General features: G+C 38.7%; 45 non-coding genes across 45 annotated transcripts; all 45 read right to left on the minus strand.

The window, feature by feature from the left end:
* Positions 1-20: 20 nt before the first annotated feature.
* trnat-agu (transfer RNA threonine (anticodon AGU)) lies at positions 21-94 on the minus strand. The gene has a single exon. It is a non-coding gene; the product is annotated as a tRNA-Thr (tRNA).
* An 88-nt stretch (positions 95-182) lies between these two features.
* Positions 183-256, minus strand: trnat-agu (transfer RNA threonine (anticodon AGU)). The gene has a single exon. It is a non-coding gene; the product is annotated as a tRNA-Thr (tRNA).
* An 89-nt stretch (positions 257-345) lies between these two features.
* Positions 346-419, minus strand: trnat-agu (transfer RNA threonine (anticodon AGU)). Its single transcript has one exon. It is a non-coding gene; the product is annotated as a tRNA-Thr (tRNA).
* An 88-nt stretch (positions 420-507) lies between these two features.
* Positions 508-581, minus strand: trnat-agu (transfer RNA threonine (anticodon AGU)). The gene has a single exon. It is a non-coding gene; the product is annotated as a tRNA-Thr (tRNA).
* An 88-nt stretch (positions 582-669) lies between these two features.
* trnat-agu (transfer RNA threonine (anticodon AGU)) lies at positions 670-743 on the minus strand. The gene has a single exon. It is a non-coding gene; the product is annotated as a tRNA-Thr (tRNA).
* An 88-nt stretch (positions 744-831) lies between these two features.
* trnat-agu (transfer RNA threonine (anticodon AGU)) lies at positions 832-905 on the minus strand. The gene has a single exon. It is a non-coding gene; the product is annotated as a tRNA-Thr (tRNA).
* An 88-nt stretch (positions 906-993) lies between these two features.
* On the minus strand, positions 994-1067 carry trnat-ugu (transfer RNA threonine (anticodon UGU)). Its single transcript has one exon. It is a non-coding gene; the product is annotated as a tRNA-Thr (tRNA).
* A 232-nt stretch (positions 1068-1299) lies between these two features.
* trnat-cgu (transfer RNA threonine (anticodon CGU)) lies at positions 1300-1373 on the minus strand. Its single transcript has one exon. It is a non-coding gene; the product is annotated as a tRNA-Thr (tRNA).
* Positions 1374-1503: 130 nt separating this feature from the next.
* Positions 1504-1577, minus strand: trnat-agu (transfer RNA threonine (anticodon AGU)). The gene has a single exon. It is a non-coding gene; the product is annotated as a tRNA-Thr (tRNA).
* An 88-nt stretch (positions 1578-1665) lies between these two features.
* trnat-ugu (transfer RNA threonine (anticodon UGU)) lies at positions 1666-1739 on the minus strand. Its single transcript has one exon. It is a non-coding gene; the product is annotated as a tRNA-Thr (tRNA).
* Positions 1740-1972: 233 nt separating this feature from the next.
* trnat-ugu (transfer RNA threonine (anticodon UGU)) lies at positions 1973-2046 on the minus strand. The gene has a single exon. It is a non-coding gene; the product is annotated as a tRNA-Thr (tRNA).
* Positions 2047-2176: 130 nt separating this feature from the next.
* trnat-ugu (transfer RNA threonine (anticodon UGU)) lies at positions 2177-2250 on the minus strand. Its single transcript has one exon. It is a non-coding gene; the product is annotated as a tRNA-Thr (tRNA).
* An 88-nt stretch (positions 2251-2338) lies between these two features.
* trnat-agu (transfer RNA threonine (anticodon AGU)) lies at positions 2339-2412 on the minus strand. The gene has a single exon. It is a non-coding gene; the product is annotated as a tRNA-Thr (tRNA).
* Positions 2413-2500: 88 nt separating this feature from the next.
* On the minus strand, positions 2501-2574 carry trnat-agu (transfer RNA threonine (anticodon AGU)). Its single transcript has one exon. It is a non-coding gene; the product is annotated as a tRNA-Thr (tRNA).
* Positions 2575-2663: 89 nt separating this feature from the next.
* trnat-agu (transfer RNA threonine (anticodon AGU)) lies at positions 2664-2737 on the minus strand. Its single transcript has one exon. It is a non-coding gene; the product is annotated as a tRNA-Thr (tRNA).
* Positions 2738-2825: 88 nt separating this feature from the next.
* trnat-ugu (transfer RNA threonine (anticodon UGU)) lies at positions 2826-2899 on the minus strand. Its single transcript has one exon. It is a non-coding gene; the product is annotated as a tRNA-Thr (tRNA).
* A 475-nt stretch (positions 2900-3374) lies between these two features.
* trnat-agu (transfer RNA threonine (anticodon AGU)) lies at positions 3375-3448 on the minus strand. Its single transcript has one exon. It is a non-coding gene; the product is annotated as a tRNA-Thr (tRNA).
* Positions 3449-3698: 250 nt separating this feature from the next.
* Positions 3699-3772, minus strand: trnat-cgu (transfer RNA threonine (anticodon CGU)). Its single transcript has one exon. It is a non-coding gene; the product is annotated as a tRNA-Thr (tRNA).
* Positions 3773-3902: 130 nt separating this feature from the next.
* trnat-agu (transfer RNA threonine (anticodon AGU)) lies at positions 3903-3976 on the minus strand. The gene has a single exon. It is a non-coding gene; the product is annotated as a tRNA-Thr (tRNA).
* Positions 3977-4064: 88 nt separating this feature from the next.
* On the minus strand, positions 4065-4138 carry trnat-agu (transfer RNA threonine (anticodon AGU)). The gene has a single exon. It is a non-coding gene; the product is annotated as a tRNA-Thr (tRNA).
* An 88-nt stretch (positions 4139-4226) lies between these two features.
* On the minus strand, positions 4227-4300 carry trnat-agu (transfer RNA threonine (anticodon AGU)). The gene has a single exon. It is a non-coding gene; the product is annotated as a tRNA-Thr (tRNA).
* An 88-nt stretch (positions 4301-4388) lies between these two features.
* On the minus strand, positions 4389-4462 carry trnat-agu (transfer RNA threonine (anticodon AGU)). The gene has a single exon. It is a non-coding gene; the product is annotated as a tRNA-Thr (tRNA).
* Positions 4463-4550: 88 nt separating this feature from the next.
* trnat-ugu (transfer RNA threonine (anticodon UGU)) lies at positions 4551-4624 on the minus strand. The gene has a single exon. It is a non-coding gene; the product is annotated as a tRNA-Thr (tRNA).
* Positions 4625-4856: 232 nt separating this feature from the next.
* Positions 4857-4930, minus strand: trnat-cgu (transfer RNA threonine (anticodon CGU)). The gene has a single exon. It is a non-coding gene; the product is annotated as a tRNA-Thr (tRNA).
* Positions 4931-5060: 130 nt separating this feature from the next.
* Positions 5061-5134, minus strand: trnat-agu (transfer RNA threonine (anticodon AGU)). The gene has a single exon. It is a non-coding gene; the product is annotated as a tRNA-Thr (tRNA).
* Positions 5135-5381: 247 nt separating this feature from the next.
* trnat-agu (transfer RNA threonine (anticodon AGU)) lies at positions 5382-5455 on the minus strand. The gene has a single exon. It is a non-coding gene; the product is annotated as a tRNA-Thr (tRNA).
* Positions 5456-5543: 88 nt separating this feature from the next.
* Positions 5544-5617, minus strand: trnat-agu (transfer RNA threonine (anticodon AGU)). The gene has a single exon. It is a non-coding gene; the product is annotated as a tRNA-Thr (tRNA).
* An 88-nt stretch (positions 5618-5705) lies between these two features.
* On the minus strand, positions 5706-5779 carry trnat-agu (transfer RNA threonine (anticodon AGU)). The gene has a single exon. It is a non-coding gene; the product is annotated as a tRNA-Thr (tRNA).
* Positions 5780-5867: 88 nt separating this feature from the next.
* On the minus strand, positions 5868-5941 carry trnat-agu (transfer RNA threonine (anticodon AGU)). The gene has a single exon. It is a non-coding gene; the product is annotated as a tRNA-Thr (tRNA).
* Positions 5942-6029: 88 nt separating this feature from the next.
* Positions 6030-6103, minus strand: trnat-ugu (transfer RNA threonine (anticodon UGU)). Its single transcript has one exon. It is a non-coding gene; the product is annotated as a tRNA-Thr (tRNA).
* Positions 6104-6335: 232 nt separating this feature from the next.
* trnat-cgu (transfer RNA threonine (anticodon CGU)) lies at positions 6336-6409 on the minus strand. The gene has a single exon. It is a non-coding gene; the product is annotated as a tRNA-Thr (tRNA).
* A 130-nt stretch (positions 6410-6539) lies between these two features.
* trnat-agu (transfer RNA threonine (anticodon AGU)) lies at positions 6540-6613 on the minus strand. Its single transcript has one exon. It is a non-coding gene; the product is annotated as a tRNA-Thr (tRNA).
* An 88-nt stretch (positions 6614-6701) lies between these two features.
* trnat-ugu (transfer RNA threonine (anticodon UGU)) lies at positions 6702-6775 on the minus strand. Its single transcript has one exon. It is a non-coding gene; the product is annotated as a tRNA-Thr (tRNA).
* A 233-nt stretch (positions 6776-7008) lies between these two features.
* trnat-ugu (transfer RNA threonine (anticodon UGU)) lies at positions 7009-7082 on the minus strand. Its single transcript has one exon. It is a non-coding gene; the product is annotated as a tRNA-Thr (tRNA).
* Positions 7083-7212: 130 nt separating this feature from the next.
* Positions 7213-7286, minus strand: trnat-ugu (transfer RNA threonine (anticodon UGU)). Its single transcript has one exon. It is a non-coding gene; the product is annotated as a tRNA-Thr (tRNA).
* A 232-nt stretch (positions 7287-7518) lies between these two features.
* trnat-cgu (transfer RNA threonine (anticodon CGU)) lies at positions 7519-7592 on the minus strand. Its single transcript has one exon. It is a non-coding gene; the product is annotated as a tRNA-Thr (tRNA).
* A 130-nt stretch (positions 7593-7722) lies between these two features.
* Positions 7723-7796, minus strand: trnat-agu (transfer RNA threonine (anticodon AGU)). The gene has a single exon. It is a non-coding gene; the product is annotated as a tRNA-Thr (tRNA).
* Positions 7797-7885: 89 nt separating this feature from the next.
* trnat-agu (transfer RNA threonine (anticodon AGU)) lies at positions 7886-7959 on the minus strand. The gene has a single exon. It is a non-coding gene; the product is annotated as a tRNA-Thr (tRNA).
* Positions 7960-8047: 88 nt separating this feature from the next.
* On the minus strand, positions 8048-8121 carry trnat-ugu (transfer RNA threonine (anticodon UGU)). The gene has a single exon. It is a non-coding gene; the product is annotated as a tRNA-Thr (tRNA).
* Positions 8122-8354: 233 nt separating this feature from the next.
* On the minus strand, positions 8355-8428 carry trnat-cgu (transfer RNA threonine (anticodon CGU)). The gene has a single exon. It is a non-coding gene; the product is annotated as a tRNA-Thr (tRNA).
* A 131-nt stretch (positions 8429-8559) lies between these two features.
* On the minus strand, positions 8560-8633 carry trnat-agu (transfer RNA threonine (anticodon AGU)). The gene has a single exon. It is a non-coding gene; the product is annotated as a tRNA-Thr (tRNA).
* Positions 8634-8883: 250 nt separating this feature from the next.
* trnat-agu (transfer RNA threonine (anticodon AGU)) lies at positions 8884-8957 on the minus strand. Its single transcript has one exon. It is a non-coding gene; the product is annotated as a tRNA-Thr (tRNA).
* Positions 8958-9045: 88 nt separating this feature from the next.
* On the minus strand, positions 9046-9119 carry trnat-agu (transfer RNA threonine (anticodon AGU)). Its single transcript has one exon. It is a non-coding gene; the product is annotated as a tRNA-Thr (tRNA).
* Positions 9120-9369: 250 nt separating this feature from the next.
* On the minus strand, positions 9370-9443 carry trnat-ugu (transfer RNA threonine (anticodon UGU)). The gene has a single exon. It is a non-coding gene; the product is annotated as a tRNA-Thr (tRNA).
* Positions 9444-9676: 233 nt separating this feature from the next.
* Positions 9677-9750, minus strand: trnat-cgu (transfer RNA threonine (anticodon CGU)). The gene has a single exon. It is a non-coding gene; the product is annotated as a tRNA-Thr (tRNA).
* Between the last annotated feature and the right edge of the window lie 74 nt (positions 9751-9824).

Here is a 9824-nt window from a genome sequence, read left to right on the forward strand (position 1 = left end):
GAAGTCAAAACAGAGGTTAAAGGCACTGCTGGGATTTGAACCCAGGATCTCCTGTTTACTAGACAGGCACTTTGACCAACTAAGCCACAGAGCCTCTACTTGAAGCGTTTAAACCAAAAACGAGTTGAACTTCTTTTCAAAAAAGTTTTAATTATGAAAATGAAGTGAAAACACTGGGTTAAAGGCACTGCTGGGATTTGAACCCAGGATCTCCTGTTTACTAGACAGGCACTTTGACCAACTAAGCCACAGCACCTCTACTTGAAGCACCCAAACAAAAAACGAATTGAATACCTTTTCAAAAAATGTTTTAATCAGAAAAATGAAGACAAGACACATTTTTAAAGGCACTGCTGGGATTTGAACCCAGGATCTCCTGTTTACTAGACAGGCACTTTGACCATCTAAGCCACAGCGCCTCTACTTGAAGCTGTTAAACCAAAAACGAGTTGAACTTCTTTTCAAAAAAGTTTTAATTATGAAAATGAAGTGAAAACACTGGGTTAAAGGCACTGCTGGGATTTGAACCCAGGATCTCCTGTTTACTAGACAGGCACTTTGACCAACTAAGCCACAGCGCCTCTACTTGAAGCACCTAAACAAAAAACGAATTGAATACCTTTTCAAAAAAGTTTTAATCAGAAAAATGAAGACAAGACACATTTTTAAAGGCACTGCTGGGATTTGAACCCAGGATCTCCTGTTTACTAGACAGGCACTTTGACCATCTAAGCCACAGCGCCTCTACTTGAAGCTGTTAAACCAAAAACGAGTTGAACTTCTTTTCAAAAAAGTTTTAATTATGAAAATGAAGTGAAAACACTGGGTTAAAGGCACTGCTGGGATTTGAACCCAGGATCTCCTGTTTACTAGACAGGCACTTTGACCAACTAAGCCACAGCGCCTCTACTTGAAGCACCTAAACAAAAAACGAATTGAATACCTTTTCAAAAAAGTTTTAATCAGAAAAATGAAGACAAGACACATTTTTAAAGGCACTGCTGGGATTTGAACCCAGGATCTCCTGTTTACAAGGCAGGCACTTTGACCAGCTAAGCCACAGCGCCACTGTTTTAAGTTTTTCCTGAAAACGATTAAATTTAATTCATTTTTACCATGTTGGGAATCTAAAAATGCTGTTAAACTTTTAAAGATGGGGTCGAGAATTAAACAGGATCTTTTGAGACAGTCAGTCAAGCATCAAACCACATTGCCTTTGTTAGTAGACTCGTCCCTATGAAACTGGAATCTCGTTTGAAACAAGGCATTATGAACACTAAATGAATATTATAGCGACGAAGGCCCTGCTGGGATTTGAACCCAGGGTCTCCTGTTTACGAAACAGGCGCTTTAACCAACTAAGCCACAGAGCCCTTGGATATGCCTTTTATTCCTAAAGATCTTGAGTTTAGCTGTATTTCACCAGGTTTTAATGCACAAAAGTAAAATGTAATATCTCACCAAGTTGGAATAATAAAAAAAGGAAGTCAAAACAGAGGTTAAAGGCACTGCTGGGATTTGAACCCAGGATCTCCTGTTTACTAGACAGGCACTTTGACCATCTAAGCCACAGCGCCTCTACTTGAAGCGTTTAAACCAAAAACGAGTTGAACTTCTTTTCAAAAAAGTTTTAATTATGAAAATGAAGTGAAAACACTGGGTTAAAGGCACTGCTGGGATTTGAACACAGGATCTCCTGTTTACAAGACAGGCACTTTGACCAGCTAAGCCACAGCGCCACTGTTTTAAGTTTTTCCTGAAAACGATTAAATTTAATTCATTTTTACCATGTTGGAAATCTAAAAATGCTGTTAAACTTTTAAAGATGGGGTCGAGAATTAAACAGGATCTTTTGAGACAGTCAGTCAAGCATCAAACCACATTTCCTTTGTTAGTACCCTCGTCCCTATGAAACTGGAATCTCGTTTGTAAACAAGGCATTATGAACACTAAATGAATATTATAGCGACGAAGGCCCTGCTGGGATTTGAACCCAGGGTCTCCTGTTTACAAAACAGGGGCTTTAACCAACTAAGCCACAGAGCCCTTGGATATGCCTTTTATTCCTAAAGATCTTGAGTTTAGCTGTATTTCACCAGGTTTTAATGCACAAAAGTAAAATGTAATATCTCACCAAGTTGGAATAATAAAAAAAGGAAGTCAAAACAGAGGTTAAAGGCACTGCTGGGATTTGAACCCAGGATCTCCTGTTTACAAGACAGGCACTTTGACCAACTAAGCCACAGCGCCTCTACTTGAAGCACCTAAACAAAAAACGAATTGAATACCTTTTCAAAAAAGTTTTAATCAGAAAAATGAAGACAAGACACATTTTTAAAGGCACTGCTGGGATTTGAACCCAGGATCTCCTGTTTACTAGACAGGCACTTTGACCAACTAAGCCACAGCACCTCTACTTGAAGCGCTTAAACCAAAAACGAGTTGAACTTCTTTTCAAAAAAGTTTTAATTATGAAAATGAAGTCAAAACACTGGGTTAAAGGCACTGCTGGGATTTGAACCCAGGATCCCCTGTTTACTAGACAGGCACTTTGACCAACTAAGCCACAGCACCTCTACTTGAAGCACCTAAACGAAAAACGAATTGAATACCTTTTCAAAAAATGTTTTAAATAGAAAAATGAAGACAAGTCACATTTTTAAAGGCACTGCTGGGATTTGAACCCAGGATCTCCTGTTTACTAGACAGGCACTTTGACCATCTAAGCCACAGCGCCTCTACTTGAAGCGCTTAAACCAAAAACGAGTTGAACTTCTTTTCAAAAAAGTTTTAATTATGAAAATGAAGTGAAAACACTGCGTTAAAGGCACTGCTGGGATTTGAACCCAGGATCTCCTGTTTACAAGACAGGCACTTTGACCAGCTAAGCCACAGCGCCACTGTTTTAAGTTTTTCCTGAAAACGATTAAATTTAATTCATTTTTACCATGTTGGGAATCTAAAAATGCTGTTAAACTTTTAAAGATGGGGTCGAGAATTAAACAGGATCTTTTGAGACAGTCAGTCAAGCATCAAACCACATTGCCTTTGTTAGTAGACTCGTCCCTATGAAACTGGAATCTCGTTTGAAACAAGGCATTATGAACACTAAATGAATATTATAGCGACGAAGGCCCTTCTTAAGAAGTACGAGTTGAACTTCTTTTCAAAAAAGTTTTAATTATGAAAATGAAGACAAGACACATTTTTAAAGGCACTGCTGGGATTTGAACCCAGGATCTCCTATTTTCTAGACAGGCACTTTGACCATCTAAGCCACAGCGCCTCTACTTGAAGCTGTTAAACCAAAAACGAGTTGAACTTCTTTTCAAAAAAGTTTTAAATATGAAAATGAAGTGAAAACACTGGGTTAAAGGCACTGCTGGGATTTGAACCCAGGATCTCCTGTTTACTAGACAGGCACTTTGACCAACTAAGCCACAGCGCCTCTACTTGAAGCACCCAAACAAAAAACGAATTGAATACCTTTTCAAAAAAGTTTTAATCAGAAAAATGAAGACAAGACACATTTTTAAAGGCACTGCTGGGATTTGAACCCGGGATCTCCTGTTTACTAGACAGGCACTTTGACCATGTAAGCCACAGCGCCTCTACTTGAAGTTGTTAAACCCAAAACGAGTTGAACTTCTTTTCAAAAAAGTTTTAATTATGAAAATGAAGTGAAAACACTGGGTTAAAGGCACTGCTGGGATTTGAACCCAGGGTCTCCTGTTTACGAAACAGGCGCTTTAACCAACTAAGCCACAGAGCCCTTGGATATGCCTTTTATTCCTAAAGATCTTGAGTTTAGCTGTATTTCAACAGGTTTTAATGCACAAAAGTAAAATGTAATATCTCACCAAGTTGGAATAATAAAAAAAGGAAGTCAAAACAGAGGTTAAAGGCACTGCTGGGATTTGAACCCAGGATCTCCTGTTTACTAGACAGGCACTTTGACCAACTAAGCCACAGCGCCTCTACTTGAAGCTGTTAAACCAAAAACGAGTTGAACTTCTTTTCAAAAAAGTTTTAATTATGAAAATGAAGTGAAAACACTGGGTTAAAGGCACTGCTGGGATTTGAACCCAGGATCTCCTGTTTACTAGACAGGCACTTTGACCAACTAAGCCACAGCGCCTCTACTTGAAGCACCTAAACAAAAAACGAATTGAATACCTTTTCAAAAAAGTTTTAATCAGAAAAATGAAGACAAGACACATTTTTAAAGGCACTGCTGGGATTTGAACCCAGGATCTCCTGTTTACTAGACAGGCACTTTGACCATCTAAGCCACAGCGCCTCTACTTGAAGCTGTTAAACCAAAAACGAGTTGAACTTCTTTTCAAAAAAGTTTTAATTATGAAAATGAAGTGAAAACACTGGGTTAAAGGCACTGCTGGGATTTGAACCCAGGATCTCCTGTTTACTAGACAGGCACTTTGACCAACTAAGCCACAGCGCCTCTACTTGAAGCACCTAAACAAAAAACGAATTGAATACCTTTTCAAAAAAGTTTTAATCAGAAAAATGAAGACAAGACACATTTTTAAAGGCACTGCTGGGATTTGAACCCAGGATCTCCTGTTTACAAGGCAGGCACTTTGACCAGCTAAGCCACAGCGCCACTGTTTTAAGTTTTTCCTGAAAACGATTAAATTTAATTCATTTTTACCATGTTGGGAATCTAAAAATGCTGTTAAACTTTTAAAGATGGGGTCGAGAATTAAACAGGATCTTTTGAGACAGTCAGTCAAGCATCAAACCACATTGCCTTTGTTAGTAGACTCGTCCCTATGAAACTGGAATCTCGTTTGAAACAAGGCATTATGAACACTAAATGAATATTATAGCGACGAAGGCCCTGCTGGGATTTGAACCCAGGGTCTCCTGTTTACGAAACAGGCGCTTTAACCAACTAAGCCACAGAGCCCTTGGATATGCCTTTTATTCCTAAAGATCTTGAGTTTAGCTGTATTTCACCAGGTTTTAATGCACAAAAGTAAAATGTAATATCTCACCAAGTTGGAATAATAAAAAAAGGAAGTCAAAACAGAGGTTAAAGGCACTGCTGGGATTTGAACCCAGGATCTCCTGTTTACTAGACAGGCACTTTGACCATCTAAGCCACAGCGCCTCTACTTGAAGCGTTTAAACCAAAAACGAGTTGAACTTCTTTTCAAAAAAGTTTTAATTATGAAAATGAAGTGAAAACACTGGGTTAAAGGCACTGCTGGGATTTGAACCCAGGATCTCCTGTTTACTAGACAGGCACTTTGACCAACCAACAGCACCTCTACTTGAAGCACCCAAACAAAAAACGAATTGAATACCTTTTCAAAAAATGTTTTAATCAGAAAAATGAAGACAAGACACATTTTTAAAGGCACTGCTGGGATTTGAACCCAGGATCTCCTGTTTACTAGACAGGCACTTTGACCATCTAAGCCACAGCGCCTCTACTTGAAGCTGTTAAACCAAAAACGAGTTGAACTTCTTTTCAAAAAAGTTTTAATTATGAAAATGAAGTGAAAACACTGGGTTAAAGGCACTGCTGGGATTTGAACCCAGGATCTCCTGTTTACTAGACAGGCACTTTGACCAACTAAGCCACAGCGCCTCTACTTGAAGCACCTAAACAAAAAACGAATTGAATACCTTTTCAAAAAAGTTTTAATCAGAAAAATGAAGACAAGACACATTTTTAAAGGCACTGCTGGGATTTGAACCCAGGATCTCCTGTTTACTAGACAGGCACTTTGACCATCTAAGCCACAGCGCCTCTACTTGAAGCTGTTAAACCAAAAACGAGTTGAACTTCTTTTCAAAAAAGTTTTAATTATGAAAATGAAGTGAAAACACTGGGTTAAAGGCACTGCTGGGATTTGAACCCAGGATCTCCTGTTTACTAGACAGGCACTTTGACCAACTAAGCCACAGCGCCTCTACTTGAAGCACCTAAACAAAAAACGAATTGAATACCTTTTCAAAAAAGTTTTAATCAGAAAAATGAACACAAGACACATTTTTAAAGGCACTGCTGGGATTTGAACCCAGGATCTCCTGTTTACAAGGCAGGCACTTTGACCAGCTAAGCCACAGCGCCACTGTTTTAAGTTTTTCCTGAAAACGATTAAATTTAATTCATTTTTACCATGTTGGGAATCTAAAAATGCTGTTAAACTTTTAAAGATGGGGTCGAGAATTAAACAGGATCTTTTGAGACAGTCAGTCAAGCATCAAACCACATTGCCTTTGTTAGTAGACTCGTCCCTATGAAACTGGAATCTCGTTTGAAACAAGGCATTATGAACACTAAATGAATATTATAGCGACGAAGGCCCTGCTGGGATTTGAACCCAGGGTCTCCTGTTTACGAAACAGGCGCTTTAACCAACTAAGCCACAGAGCCCTTGGATATGCCTTTTATTCCTAAAGATCTTGAGTTTAGCTGTATTTCACCAGGTTTTAATGCACAAAAGTAAAATGTAATATCTCACCAAGTTGGAATAATAAAAAAAGGAAGTCAAAACAGAGGTTAAAGGCACTGCTGGGATTTGAACCCAGGATCTCCTGTTTACTAGACAGGCACTTTGACCATCTAAGCCACAGCGCCTCTACTTGAAGCGTTTAAACCAAAAACGAGTTGAACTTCTTTTCAAAAAAGTTTTAATTATGAAAATGAAGTGAAAACACTGGGTTAAAGGCACTGCTGGGATTTGAACACAGGATCTCCTGTTTACAAGACAGGCACTTTGACCAGCTAAGCCACAGCGCCACTGTTTTAAGTTTTTCCTGAAAACGATTAAATTTAATTCATTTTTACCATGTTGGAAATCTAAAAATGCTGTTAAACTTTTAAAGATGGGGTCGAGAATTAAACAGGATCTTTTGAGACAGTCAGTCAAGCATCAAACCACATTTCCTTTGTTAGTACCCTCGTCCCTATGAAACTGGAATCTCGTTTGTAAACAAGGCATTATGAACACTAAATGAATATTATAGCGACGAAGGCACTGCTGGGATTTGAACCCAGGGTCTCCTGTTTACAAAACAGGGGCTTTAACCAACTAAGCCACAGAGCCCTTGGATATGCCTTTTATTCCTAAAGATCTTGAGTTTAGCTGTATTTCACCAGGTTTTAATGCACAAAAGTAAAATGTAATATCTCACCAAGTTGGAATAATAAAAAAAGGAAGTCAAAACAGAGGTTAAAGGCACTGCTGGGATTTGAACCCAGGATCTCCTGTTTACAAGACAGGCACTTTGACCAGCTAAGCCACAGCGCCACTGTTTTAAGTTTTTCCTGAAAACGATTAAATTTAATTCATTTTTACCATGTTGGGAATCTAAAAATGCTGTTAAACTTTTAAAGATGGGGTCGAGAATTAAACAGGATCTTTTGAGACAGTCAGTCAAGCATCAAACCACATTGCCTTTGTTAGTAGACTCGTCCCTATGAAACTGGAATCTCGTTTGAAACAAGGCATTATGAACACTAAATGAATATTATAGCGACGAAGGCCCTGCTGGGATTTGAACCCAGGGTCTCCTGTTTACGAAACAGGCGCTTTAACCAACTAAGCCACAGAGCCCTTGGATATGCCTTTTATTCCTAAAGATCTTGAGTTTAGCTGTATTTCACCAGGTTTTAATGCACAAAAGTAAAATGTAATATCTCACCAAGTTGGAATAATAAAAAAAGGAAGTCAAAACAGAGGTTAAAGGCACTGCTGGGATTGGAACCCAGGATCTCCTGTTTACTAGACAGGCACTTTGACCAACTAAGCCACAGAGCCTCTACTTGAAGCGTTTAAACCAAAAACGAGTTGAACTTCTTTTCAAAAAATGTTTTAAATAGAAAAATGAAGACAAGACACATTTTTAAAGGCACTGCTGGGATTTGAACCCAGGATCTCCTGTTTACTAGACAGGCACTTTGACCATCTAAGCCACAGCGCCTCTACTTGAAGCGCTTAAACCAAAAACGAGTTGAACTTCTTTTCAAAAAAGTTTTAATTATGAAAATGAAGTGAAAACACTGGGTTAAAGGCACTGCTGGGATTTGAACACAGGATCTCCTGTTTACAAGACAGGCACTTTGACCAGCTAAGCCACAGCGCCACTGTTTTAAGTTTTTCCTGAAAACGATTAAATTTAATTCATTTTTACCATGTTGGAAATCTAAAAATGCTGTTAAACTTTTAAAGATGGGGTCGAGAATTAAACAGGATCTTTTGAGACAGTCAGTCAAGCATCAAACCACATTGCCTTTGTTAGTAACCTCGTCCCTATGAAACTGGAATCTCGTTTGTAAACAAGGCATTATGAACACTAAATGAATATTATAGCGACGAAGGCCCTGCTGGGATTTAAACCCAGGGTCTCCTGTTTACGAAACAGGGGCTTTAACCAACTAAGCCACAGAGCCCTTGGATATGCCTTTTATTCCTAAAGATCTTGAGTTTAGCTGTATTTCACCAGGTTTTAATGCACAAAAGTAAAATGTAATATCTCAGCAAGTTGGAATAATAAAAAAAAGGAAGTCAAAACAGAGGTTAAAGGCACTGCTGGGATTTGAACCCAGGATCTCCTGTTTACTAGACAGGCACTTTGACCAACTAATCCACAGAGCCTCTACTTGAAGCGTTTAAACCAAAAACGAGTTGAACTTCTTTTCAAGAAAGTTTTAATTATGAAAATGAAGTGAAAACACTGGGTTAAAGGCACTGCTGGGATTTGAACCTAGGAATTCCTGTTTACTAGACAGGCACTTTGACCAACTAAGCCACAGAGCCTCTACTTGAAGCGTTTAAACCAAAAACAAGTTGAACTTCTTTTCAAAAAAGTTTTAATTATGAAAATGAAGTCAAAACACTGGGTTAAAGGCACTGCTGGGATTTGAACCCAGGATCTCCTGTTTACTAGACAGGCACTTTGACCAACTAAGCCACAGCGCCTCTGCTTGAAGTGTTTAAACCAAAAACAAGTTGAACTTCTTTTCAAAAAAGTTTTAATCAGAAAAATGAAGACAAGAAACATTTTTAAAGGCACTGCAGGGATTTGAACCCAGGATCTCCTGTTTACTAGACAGGCACTTTGACCAACTAAGCCACAGCGCCTCTGCTTGAAGCGTTTAAACCAAAAACGAGTTGAACTTCTTTTCAAAAAAGATTTAATTATGAAAATGAAGTCAAAACACTGGGTTAATGGCACTGCTGGGATTTGAACCTAGGAATTCCTGTTTACTAGACAGGCACTTTGACCATCTAAGCCACAGCGCCTCTACTTGAAGCTGTTAAACCCAAAACGAGTTGAACTTCTTTTCAAAAAAGTTTTAATCATGAAAATGAAGTGAAAACACCGGGTTAAAGGCACTGCTGGGATTTGAACCCAGGATCTCCTGTTTACAAGACAGGCACTTTGACCAGCTAAGCCACAGCGCCACTGTTTTAAGTTTTTCCTGAAAACGATTAAATTTAATTCATTTTTACCATGTTGGAAATCTAAAAATGCTGTTAAACTTTTAAAGATGGGGTCGAGAATTAAACAGGATCTTTTGAGACAGTCAGTCTAGCATCAAACCACATTGCCTTTGTTAGTAGACTCGTCCCTATGAAACTGGAATCTCGTTTGTAAACAAGGCATTATGAACACCAAATGAATATTATAGCGACGAAGGCCCTGCTGGGATTTGAACCCAGGGTCTCCTGTTTACGAAACAGGCGCTTTAACCAACTAAGCCACAGAGCCCTTGGACATGCATTTTATTCCTAAAGATCTTGAGTTTAGCTGTATTTCACCAGGTTTTAATGCACAAAAGTAAA

Source organism: Gasterosteus aculeatus, chromosome 6 (genome assembly GCF_964276395.1).
Source record: "Gasterosteus aculeatus chromosome 6, fGasAcu3.hap1.1, whole genome shotgun sequence".
NCBI lineage: Eukaryota > Metazoa > Chordata > Actinopteri > Perciformes > Gasterosteidae > Gasterosteus > Gasterosteus aculeatus.